Source organism: Vombatus ursinus, unplaced genomic scaffold (assembly GCF_900497805.2).
Source record: "Vombatus ursinus unplaced genomic scaffold, bare-nosed wombat genome assembly UNPS02014781.1, whole genome shotgun sequence".
In the NCBI taxonomy this organism is placed as follows: Eukaryota; Metazoa; Chordata; class Mammalia; order Diprotodontia; family Vombatidae; genus Vombatus; species Vombatus ursinus.
The window spans coordinates 14863131-14873819 of NW_020954559.1; positions in this window are offsets into that span (position 1 = coordinate 14863131).

Genomic DNA, 10689 nt, shown 5'->3' on the forward strand with positions numbered 1-10689 from the left:
ATGGTTTAAATTCCTATATCATCAGCCCCTGAAATGTGTCTACTTCTTAGTTAAGAGGGTGATTTTGATTTCCTCAGAAGTCTTATGATTTGAGGGAAATAGAAAGTTGCTTACAGCTCAAGTTCTTGACTAGTGGAAGGGGAAAGAATATGATCAGTTATATTGCCTCTCTGTTGGAAATACTCCCAAGTCAAGAAGACTAGCCACACTTTCCTTCCTGTTGTGAATCCCAGTAGGCCAGGGAAAGGCGGCATGGACTGAAGACTGACTGCTGGATGACAATAGACTTGTGAGGGAGCCTTTCACTCATGATTTTCAGAAGATCAGGGAGCTGTCTTTCTGGAAGGATTGAAATCTGGTTTTGCCTGTTACTGGTTAGAGGTTGTTTTAGATGTCTTCTGAAAAGCAATTTAGGAATATGTCATGAAAGATACTAAACTGAACAAACCCTTGATCCAGTGATACTAGACCTACACTCCAAAGAGATCAGAGAAAGAGGGGAAAAAAAAAAACCTCTTTTGTATAACAGTATTTATAGTATCTCTTCATATGATGGCAAAGAACTGGAAACTAAGGGGGTGCCCATCAATTAGCGAAGTGAAGAACAAATTATGGTATATGAATGTGCCATAAGAAATGTTGAAAGGGACTGTTTCAGAGAAACCTGGAAAGACTTGAATGAACTTATGTAGAATGAAGTGAGCAGACCTAGGAGAAAAATTTGTACAATACCAACATGATAATGACAGACAAATATGAAACACTTAAGAGCTATGATCAATGCAATGACCAACCATAATTACAGGGAACCAAAGATGTATACATGCTACCCACCTCCTGACAGAGAAGTGGTGGACTTAGACTGCACAGTGAGACACATATTATTGGACCTGGCCAATATGGCAATTTGTTTTGCTTGACTATGCATATCTGTTTCAAGGGTCTTATTTTGCTTTTTCTTTTTTTCCAAGGGGAGAGATGATGGAAGGGAGAGAAAATAAATACTTGATAACTGAAAAAATGAAATAAAAATAGATATCATGTGGCTGTACATGTACATCTCATTCAGCCACTTGTTGCCACCACAACCATCTCAAACCAGTACAGCTGACAATCCTGCTCGTACATACACCAGATCTCTCTCTCTCTCTCTCTCTCTCTCTCTCTCTCTCTCTCTCTCTCTCTCTCTCTCTCTCTCTCTCTCTTTCTCTCTCTCTCTCTCTCTCTCTTTCTCTCTCCTCTTTTCTTCTGTTTTCTCTCCTTTCCTCCCTGTTTTTCACACACACACACACACACACACACACACACACACACATACAATCATTACCCCTCTCCCACCCCATCTAAGCACAAGAAAACAAGGAGTTGGATCCATGGCATGCGACATTTGCAAGTCTGCCAACCTCTCTGATTGATTTCCTGAGGACCCTGCTACCTCTAGTTCAGGTTGTACACAATTGGAATTTGCACATTGTTGGACTTTGGTCAAAGCCATCGAAAGAAAGGCTACCTAATCCCTTAAATAGCCATCGCTTAGTGCAGCAGCTGTTTTGAAGGAAACAGCAATATTATCCTTTGAAAATTAGTGTATGTATCTTAACAGTGAGACCTTGTGCGAGTGAATATGTCATTCTAGAGCTAAAATTGTATACATAATGACTTTTATCATGAAAGGCATCTTGAAACCACTGAAATAAACAATATTGAAAATACCTTCCTTAATTCTATTCCTATTTTTGTTATTTCTATCTTTGTCTAATATGTTTTTGGTTAGCAAGTTGAAAGAGGAAGAGGAGAAGGATTTGTCTTAGCTATAAAAATTTTACGTCTATTAGAACAATAACTTCTCTCTATTTTATAGTCTCAGAGGGTGGCCTGGATTGCACTGAAAAGTCACTTTAGTTAGTCAGCAAGCATTAATTCAGACCTTACTATGTGTCAGGCATTGTGCTAAATGTGGGAGATATAAATATAAGCAAAAAGAAAGACAGACCCTGCCTTCAATGAGCTTACATTCTAACACGGAAGACAACATTTTCTAAAACAGAGTTGAAAAGCTGGAGTAAGGGTGGGGGAGGGAAGATGCTGGAGTAGAAGGTAAGCATGCTGGTGAAGTCTGAGTAATGAAGATTGGTTGGTCCAGGCCCTTCCTCAAAATGGAGGTTCTGGGAGTAACTCACCAATGGGAGAAGGCAGCTGAGGTAAGCCAAATATCTTACCTACTGTCACACAGTATGTGGTAGACACACTGGGTTTGAACCCAGGTCTTCTGGACTGAGGGCTGCTTCCTATTTCCTACATCCCACTGCTTCTTTCTTTCCTTTAGTGCGGGATAAGATGATTTCCCTTATGAGTCCTTTTTAGATGAGCTCTATATAGCCTACATATCACCAAATCTTCGATCTTAGAGTTAGAAGGGACTTTCAGAAGACATGTTATCCGATGTGTACCTGCTTAAGAATTACCTCTCTGACGTCCCTGATAAATGACCATCCAGTCATTTCCTGAAAACATCTCTAGTCTTTAGGTATCTAGATAGCTAGGAAAACCTGATTCCATCCAAGACAGGCTGTGCCATGTTTAGATGGCCCTGATTGTTAAGTAGTTCGTTTTTTCTTACATGGAATCTAAATCTGCCTTTCTCTAACTTTCATCTATTGTTTCTAGTTCTGTCTTCTAAAACCAAGCAGAACAAGTCTGATCTTGCTATATAACAGTCCTTCAACTATTTGAAGGTGGGTGTCATGCCCTGCCAAGTCTTCTCTTCTGCAGACTAAATATCCTCTTTTCTCTCAACTGATTCTCAAAATGGTGTGATTCTAAGGTCCTTTGGCATCCTGAATGCTCTCCAGCTTATCAATGGCTTTCCTAAAATGTGGTACCCAGAACTGCAAACATTGCTTCAGATGTGGTAGGACCAGGGCAGTCTAACCTCTAACAATATTTAAAGAATCAACTCATCAATAGGGATTTAAGTGCTCACTGTGTGCAGGGCAGCTAGGTGGTACAGTGATAGAGCACTGGGCTGGGAGTCAGGAAGACTCATCTTCATGAGTTCAAATCTGGCCTCAAACACTCACTAGCCTTGTACGACCTTAGGCAAGTCACTTAACCCTCTTTGCCTCAGTTTCCTCATCTGTAAAATGAGCTGGAGAAGGAAATAGCAAACCACTCTAGTACCTTTGCAACACCAAATGAGTTACAAAAAGTTGGACATGACTGAAAAATGACTGAACAACAAGATGTGTGGGACATTGCTCTAAGCACTAGGGATACAAAGAGAAAGGAAGCTGTTCCTGCTCTCAAGGAGCAAACATTCTAGTGGGCTAGAAAAAAGTTGTATACATAGGTACCTACAAGATGCATATGGAGTGCAGCATTATTATAGTGTATAAATAGGCTCTGGAGTCAGAGGACCTAGGTTCAAATCCTACCTCTGATGATTACTACCTGTGTGACCTTGGGTAAGTCATTTAATCTCCCTGAGCCTCAGTTTCCTCATTTCTGAAAAGAGGAAGTTGGGCTAGATTGCCTTTGAGAGGCTTTCCAACTCCAAATCTGTGATCCTCTGATACAGTATTCTTAGGATTCATGAAAAAAAAATAGTCAAAATTATAGTTAGGAATTAGAATTAAAAATTATATATATACATATATATATGTGTTCTTCTGTAATCTGTAAAACTTCCTGTATTACTGAATTTTTTTTTAGTAATTTTTCAGTCATGTCTGACTCTTCGTGACCCCATTTAGGGTTTTCTTGGCAAAGATAATAGTGTGGTTTGCCATTTCCTTTTCCAGTTCATTTTATAGATGAGGAAACTGAGGTCAACAGGGTTAAAGTGACTTGCTCAGGATCACACAACTAGTAAGTTTCAAGTGTCTGAGGCTGGGTTTGAACCCAGGTCCTCCTGACTCCAAGGCCAGAGCTCTATCTACTGTGCCACCTAGCTGCTCCCTCATCTTTGTATCTCCTGCACCTAGTATAGTGCCTTAGACATAGAAGCTAATTAATAAAGTCTTGCTGAATAAATGAATGAATGAATGGATAGGAAATCCCCAAGCACAGTAGAATATTGTGAAGAGAGGCCATATGGCATAATAAATGTTAAGAGTGGTGGTTTGGGGAGTTAGTAGACCTGAATTCAAGTCCCAGCTTTGACGCCACCAGATATACAATCCTAGACAAATTCCTTAGCTTCTCTTTGCCTCAGATCTTAGTTTCTAAAATGGTGACAATAATATGTATGCTGTTGACACCACTGGGTTATTGTGAAGAAAGCGATGTATAAGCCTGAATTGTTGTTGCTGCCCAAAACACTGACCCTCACAATCTCTTTTCCTAGAAATCACAGACTTCGGCATTAACAAATTTGGTTTATTGGAAAGAGTCTAGGCCAGGGGTGGGTTACCTGTGGCCTCGAGGCCACATGTGGCCTTCTAGGCCCTTGGCTGCAGCCTTTTGATTGAGCCCAAATTTTACAGAACAAATCCTTTTATTAAGGGGATTTGTTCTGTGAAGTATGGATTCAGTCAAAGGGCCACACTTGAGGACCTAGAAGACCACATGTAGCCTTGGGGCCACAGGTTCCCCACCCCTGGTCTAAGCTCTGGAGTCACTTGCCACCTCTGATGCCTGTTACTTGTGTAAAAAATGTAAATCAGAGCCTTCCTTTTGGTTTGAGCTAAGATGTCTCACTACCATCAGGAGAGCTCATTCACTGTATTTTTCTGGTATATTTTAATCTGCATAATTTCTCTAATTTCTGTTTACTATTTGCTTAGATAGACAAGTTTACTTATTATTCACTATTTGTGATAGTCTTTTGGGTAACCAGCTTTTGGTAGGAAGGAGTCAAACTGGCAAGTGTATGCTAATGAGGAAACAGCTTATTGTTCTGAATCAAAATCATGTCCCTAGATCATCAATAATTAGGGAACATATAGATATAGTTCTAGTCCAATATCCCTCTCATAGACTGGAAGACCGAGCACCCAGCCTAAGTGGCCCTTCTCTTAATCTCCTCAAGACAGGAATTATAGTCTCCCTTGGAAATGGGTGGGCAAGATTCCAGAGATATGTATCAATATCTCCCATGAGCTTCATTTAGGCAACTTAGAGGGATACACATAACCTTAGTTCAAATCCCACATCAGACACTTATTAGCTACATGGCACTGAGAAAGTCACTTAACCTTTCTCAGTCTTGTCATCTGTAAAATGAGAAAGATAAATAACACCTCTCTTTACAGAGTTGTTCTGAGGATCAAATGATAACATGTATTTTGTAAACCTTAAGGTGCTTTGTAAATTCTAGCTGTTATTATTGTTACAGATAACAATACAAAAGAGTATGAGAGTTAAAATGGCAGAAAAGAAATGAAAACCTTTGTACCCCACTTCCTTTACTGCTGATTTTGACTTTCTCCAGGTTTACTTCCACAAGAATCTGAGGGGAGGGAGATTGGGATGTCCTCAGTAAGATGTTAATTTTTCTGGTCTACTAACTGTTATTAGAAAGCTTGCAGGTTGAATGATTTTTTTCATACTTGAATGGAATTCAGATTGGATATTGTAGGTCATGCTGGCTGAGAATGTTAATGATTGAACAGTCTAAGAACACTCAAGGGCAAGAAAGCAAATTTGGGATGTGTAAGGCAATCTAGATGTCATCTGACTGAGGAGTAATGTCCCAAATTTGGAGTGAGAAGAGAATCCTTCAAAAAGACCCTGTCCTACCAGGGTGGCAAACTATTTTACTCATGTCTTTTAGAAAATGCAACTGAAAAGAAGCAAAAAACAGTCAATCTCACTTTGCTAAAAATTAGTCAGGCAGTTAGAGGTAGCTTTGTAGTATAGTGGATAGAGTGTTGGACCTGAAACCAAAATATACTCAAGTTATTGCCTCAAACTGTGGGCAAATCATTTAACTTCTGTCTGCCTCAGTTTCCTCATCTGTAAAATAGGGATAATAATGACATCTGACTCCCAGGGTTGTTGTAAGGATAAAATCAGATAATCCTTATAGAACATTTTCAAACCTTCTAGCACTATATGAATGTTAGCTATTGTTTTTAACAATAATACTCAAAATTGAAATCTTTTAAATTATTCTAGAAATGGAGAAAAATGGAATTCAATCAAGAATGTACTATACTTGTTTGAATATCTTCTTAAAATTTTTTAGGTCCCTCCTCTGCTCCAAAAGGATTGGGTGAGGGGTTCTTAATATGGGGTCCACAGACTCCTCCCAAAGAGCTTGTGAATAGATTTTAGGGTGTCTGCAAACCTGGATGGGAAAAAAATGACATCTTTATTTTCGCTAACTCTCTAGCTGAAATTTAACATTTTCTTCAGTTATTTAAAAATATTCTGAGAAGGGGTCTATATACTTCACCAGATAGCCAAGGGGGCCCATGACATAAAAAAAAAGATGGAAGAACCTCTGTTTATGAAATGGGGGGGAGACACCTGAGTCAGGAAGAACAGGAGTGCATTAGGAAGGTAAAGAAAAAGCAGGAATAAGGAACACTTCCATGTGTACTACCATTTCTTCTTTACCTGTCAAATGAACTTCTCTCATTGCTGACTCAGGGGTCTTTCCCCTTTTCTAACCTTGTGGAGCAGAATATCCCTTGTTCCATATAGGTAAGATCTCCTTTTCTGAGGATGCTTACTTAAAGGCAGGAAGGTCACTGGGATGGATGGGTGGACTGGTTCATTGAAATGAATTTAATAAAGTCCTGCTTGAAGGCAAGAACATGGGATTAATGACCTGAGAAAGCTCAATAAATGTGAATTAGGGACTAACCTTTCAAGGTTTCTTTCAGATCTTTTCTCCTGTCTTCTGAGGGAGCTGGAAGTCCTAAGACAGGAATCCTGGTCCAAGAAATGTCTGAAAGACTATAGTGTCACTGGGGATTGCAGTGCATTATGGGAAAAGCCAAACGAATTGAAAGAAGAGAAGTGATGAACACCTGGGTAGGAGACAAGGTTTGAAAAGCTTGGAAAGAGGTCTACCATTGACTTGGGAGGAGAACACATTTCACTGGTTTTTTTTGGGGGGGGGGGGGAGGGAGTTATGCTTTTTTTTGGAAGGATGGATGGTAGTCTTATAGCTAGACCTTAGTGGCCATCTAGTCCCACCCCCCTAATTTCATATTTGAGGAAACTGAGGCCCAGGGAAGTTGAAAGATTTGCCTCAAATCAAACAAATAGTAAACATCTGAAATATAATTTGAATTCAGATCCTCTTACTCAAGACTTAATGAGTTTTCCACTGGATCATAATGCCTCCAGTATTTTTTCCAGAGAGCTATAGGAAGACTTCTATGATTTCATCAAAACTCCTGGCATGGGACCTCCCTCTACCAAACTAGACCAAAATCCATCTATATTTTGACAGATAAGTCCTTAGGGCTCTGAGGTATACAGAAGTTAAATGATTGATCCAGGGCCACATATCTAGCAATTGTGAGCGGTGAGATCTATAGCCAAGACTTTCTGACTCCAAGCGCAGCATACTTTGCTGAGGGTTGGACTGCTTGGTCTCTAAGGTTCCTTCCAGATCTAAATGCGACCTTGCGATCTTATGAAGGTCACGGTGCACAGAGATAATACCTGAGACTCCAACAACATCATCCTCGGAATATGGAAGAAAAGAGGCCTGTCCAAGGCATTTTGACAATGCTAAAAACAACAGAGAAATGAGCCAAGCCTGAGTCTATAGGCTAGTACTTTAGGGCACTCAGAGCTCCCAGAATGGATCTGATGTAGCACCAAATTTGAGGAGAAAGGAAAATAATATTTTGAAACTGATGTTGCACACAACTGGGTGTGATGTACTTGTCTCTTTACCCTGGAATTTACAAATTTACAAAACTGAACTGGAAGACATAAGAAGGTCTCAGAAATCACAGATAGTGTTTAAGAGGTGGTTTGGTAGAGGATTCATGCCAGGGAACTGTGGGAGGAAAGACTGCAAAGGTAATTTATGACTAGATTGTAGAAAGACTAAAAAGCTAAGAGGTGGGACTTTAATCCTTCCGAGTAAATCAGAGCCCTGAGGGAGAAAAGAGACAGTTATATCACTCTTAGGAGTAGAAGAGGCTGATAGGCAGTGGCACAGGAAGGTAGCAGCACTCCCAATAACCCTAGCAACAGCCCCAACATGTCTCTCATTTTGAGGTTGTCTATGGGCCAAAGATAAGACCAGGGTGACCTAGAACCTCTGGGCTGGTGCTTCTTACACAGATCTGAGGTTATAGAGCTGATTGTCTTAAAAGGAAAATGAGTAAGAGAATTCACTGAGTCTTTCTTTTTTTTTTCCAGCGAGGCAATTGGGGTTAAGTGACCTGCCCAGGGTCACACAGCTAGTGCATATCATGTGTCTGAAGCCGGATTTGAACTCCGGTCCTCCTGACTCCAGGGCCGGTGCTCTATCCACTGCTCCACCTAGCTGGTCCTGAGTCTTTTTCATGTCAGAGCAATACAGTTCCAGGAGGCTGGTTTGCTTTCATTTCCCCTGGTACTGGTGTGTTCCTGGAGAAAGAGTGTGAACTGTGCTGATAGCTGCTTGAGGTCTTGAGAACAGAGCACGATGCAAACTGTAATGCCTCTGGCTTAGGCCAATAAGACTGATAACACCCTTTGAGCTCTCGTATTCTCTTGGGTGTGTTTGTATCAGAATCAGAGGCAATTGGGGATCCTTGGACCTTGATAGTAACAGGAGCACTGTTAATTTTATTTGTTCTCCACGTCCTCCTCCCACAGTTTCTATGGAATGTCTGATTCAGTTCAATACAACAAACATTTATTAAGCAATTAATAAACAAGAATTTTAGTGACTATTATGTGCTAGGAACTGTGCTGGATCCTGGGGGTTAAAATTAAAAAATGAAAGTCTCTGACCTTAAATTACTTGTATTTTATTGGGGGGGGGGTTGAGGAGACAATATATACCTATATAAATATGAATAAAATAAATACCAGGTAATTTTAGTTGGGGGTGGGGAAATAGGAAAAGGGATAGCAAGTGGCACAGATAGTCTTGGAGTCAAGAAGACCTGAGTTGAAATCTGACCTCAGACACTTACTCGCTGTGTGACCCAGAGTGCGTCACTTAACCTGCCTGCCTCAGTTTTCTCATCTGCAAAATGGAGATGATAATAGTACCTACCCCCCAGGGTTCCTGTGAGGCTAAAACAAGATAATATTTGTGAAGCACTTGACACATAGTAGATGCTAAACAAATGCTATGTGGAGGATGAGTTTTGGAGAGAGGAGAAATTTGAGGCAAGCTACCAATTAGGATGCTGTTGCAATAGTCTAGGCAAGAAGTTATGAGGTGATAAGGGCCTGAACAAAGAGAAAGGAAAAAGATTCAAGAGATGCTATGGAGGTAGAACCAACAAGCCTTGCTATAGACTGCATAGGTGGAGTGAGGCAGATCAAGCGGTAGAAAATGACTCTGAGGTTGTAAACCTGAAAGATTTTGTTGTTTATTTGTTTCAGGCATGTCCAACTCTTTGTGACCCCATTTGGGGTTTTCTTGGCAAAGATACTGAAGTGGTTTGCCGTTTCCTTCTCCAGCTTACTTGACAGATAAGGAAACTGAGGCAAACAGGGTTAAGTGACTTGCCAAGGGGCACATGGCTAGTAAGTGTCTGAGGACAGATTTGAATTCACAAAGATTAGTCTTCCTGACTTCAGGCCCAGCCTTCCATCCACTGCACCACCTAGCTGCCCTTAGGAAGGATCATACTCAGCTAGCCAGCTGAATACAAGACTCTCATGGTGGTTTTCTGTGGGTTGGCTGAACATTTGCCAAGACCTGCAAAGAGTTTCAGTTAGTGAGGAGAAGAGTACCCATCCTGGTGATAATGGCAACTCCAGCAGGGCCTCTGGTAGTACTGCCTCTACCCAATACATCTTAGGAGCAGACTTCCTAGGTGAGAGAGAGCTGGTGTTTTAAGACCCACACCCTAATTTTTGGTTAGGGTAGCTTCTATTCTTGGAGGAGTATCAGGGTAGGAGAGAACACCTTGAATTGGACAATTCCTGTGGCAGAGGGAAGCTGGTTTCTGAGGTACTACCAGTCTTTTAAAAGTTGAATTCCTGGCAATTGTAGGGTACTCTCACAGAAAACAGGATGCTACAGTTTCAACTTTAGCCATACATCACTGGAAGAAAACTCTGACCCCTAAATGCTATTTTAGCCTGGGAGGAGGTACGGTCAGTCCATAAGCATTTATTAGGGGTCTACTAGTATTAAGGACAGTATTTGAGAAGAGACTATGTGAGAAGCTTCATGAGTAGTTAGCAGTACACCCATCTCAAGATATCCTGGGAGGTTTATATCAATAAAAGATTTTCTGGAAGTCAGAGTGAATTCAGGGCTCAGAAGAGTGGATGGTTCTGATAGGCAAGAAAAACAGAACGCATGAAAGAAGTGGCCAATGATCAAGGACAAAATTCTCAGGGCTGGCAATATGTGGCATACCAACGGCTATCTTCAGAACTCATGGAGATGAGGGAATTTTGACTTTCTTTTTGCCTGGTCAGTCACAGTTGTGTCCTTCATAATATTTTCTGATCCCTTTCATATTCTCACAGATGTGCCTGTGTCAGAAGCCATCAGACCCTGACATGAGAAATGCTTTTTGCATAGGCCAAGGTCCATCCCTTGAC